Source organism: Arachis ipaensis, chromosome B02 (genome assembly GCF_000816755.2).
Source record: "Arachis ipaensis cultivar K30076 chromosome B02, Araip1.1, whole genome shotgun sequence".
Classification (NCBI taxonomy): Eukaryota; Viridiplantae; Streptophyta; class Magnoliopsida; order Fabales; family Fabaceae; genus Arachis; species Arachis ipaensis.
In genome coordinates, this window is record NC_029786.2 from 107,228,371 (window position 1) to 107,230,275 (window position 1,905).

The 1,905-nt window shown below is 26.9% G+C and overlaps 1 long non-coding RNA gene across 1 annotated transcript in view; it reads left to right on the forward strand.

The window, feature by feature from the left end:
* The window catches only part of LOC110269118, a 1,627-nt gene continuing 1,137 nt past the window's right edge, over nt 1,416–1,905 (forward strand). The window contains exon 1 of the long non-coding RNA XR_002358217.1: nt 1,416–1,685. This is a non-coding gene — a long non-coding RNA (uncharacterized LOC110269118). The remainder of the gene's footprint in view (nt 1,686–1,905) is intronic.

A 1,905-nucleotide genomic window follows, 5' to 3' on the forward strand; every position in this document is an offset into this window, starting at 1 on the left:
CAATGAAGAATCAAATAAACTAATTAATAATAATTATCTTTAATTTCTATTGGGATTACTATTATTTGATTTTATAATGTTAATCATTTTGAGAAGGCATAATGAAATTATGAAGTTTGATTTGTCATGACTTGGCATATGGGCAATGCTTGATTGGTGGTGATGATGGGAGAGCTATAATAATAGGTCTTCTATTGAGTCTTCAACCAATTGACTTCAATCTTCAAAAGTTAGGCCATGGATTGTGACATTTCATTAGTCTCCATTTTTGACACCCACATAAGTGATAAGTGTCCCTTTGTGTGACAAAATCTACACGCGGATGCGTATAAATTCTAGTAACTATATATATATTATATTAATTAAATTTCTTTATAATAGTGTATATAAGTAATTAATTAATTTATTATTCCCATTGTTTAATTGATAAACACGTTACATTGTATTCTTATCTAGCTAACTACATACGGGTGTAAAACTTTGAAATGTTCAAGGTGAAATTTGCATATGGCTGGGTGAATAAGAAAGATAGGATTTATTTAATTAAACCCAAGAGTGTATATATACATATAGTTTATGTGCATGTTCATTGCACCTTAAAATAATTTTGAACTGTTTTATGAAAATGCTATCTGTCGTACTAGGCATCATCATTTCAAATTGAACTTCTATCCCTTTTTTTTTTAATTCAAATTGGTCTTTAAATACGACAAAAATTTATCAGAATAGCGAGCGAAGATTTTAACGACTAACAAAATTAGTTGTTAATAGCGACCGATGATCAATTGATTTTTTTTATATTAAAAAAAGATTGGTCGCTAAATCGATTACTAATTTTTAATTTAGCGACGAAAAATTTGATCATTATTTAGTGATTGATTTTTGTTAACAATGGATATTGTTAACAATAGCGAGTGAAGATTTTAACGACTAACAAAATTAGTTGCTAATAGCGACCGATGATCAATTGATTTTTCTATATTAAAAAAAGATTGATCGCTAAATCGATCACTAATTTCTAATTTAGTGACAGAAAATTCGATCGTTATTTAGTGATTGATTTTTGTTAACAATCGATATTGTTTAGTGAGGATTTGATAGCCTTGATTGAAAATCGGTTGCTAAAATCATTCGCTAATAATTAGCAGCAATCTATTTTAAATTTAGCGACCATAATTTTAGTAACTACCAGAATCGGTCGTTATACTGATAATTTTTTATAACAAAAATAGTTATTAATATAAAATAAATATTTAATATATATAATAATTAATTTAATATTTAAATTTTAGTGTATACATAATATTTTTATTTTTTTGATGTTATTTTAAAATATTAATAACATATTATTACGCATACATATATATGACTTATATTAATACTAATTATTTATGGACGGAATATAAATGTCTTAATCAACCACATAAGCATATATATTATTAGCCCTCAACTAAGTAGTACTAGCTAGCTAGTGTCCATCACATGCAAGGCTTCACATACACATGAATTCTATCACATTCTAAATTCTTTGTTGTTTTGTACATTACTCTTTCAAAAGTAATAATAATAGTTACGTTAGCATTCATCATCACTTAAAGAGTATGTTCAGGTTAAGGAACGAAAAATAATTTAAGACCTCTCAATGTGGCGGACTTTATAGGTGGACGTTGATGTATTATTTGTTAGTTAGTGTTTTTTTATTATTTATTATGACTATTATTATTATTATTATTATCATCATGTGTTGGTACATGCATTCATTGTGTGTCCTATTAGACCGTATATTAGCGCATGCACTCCCATTACTTTAAAAGGCAAGTCAAATTTGAGATGTTCTTCAATTCGTTGTAAAGCTACTTCTAAATGTTTACCCACAAAACTTTAATTTCAAACATGCTATGAATA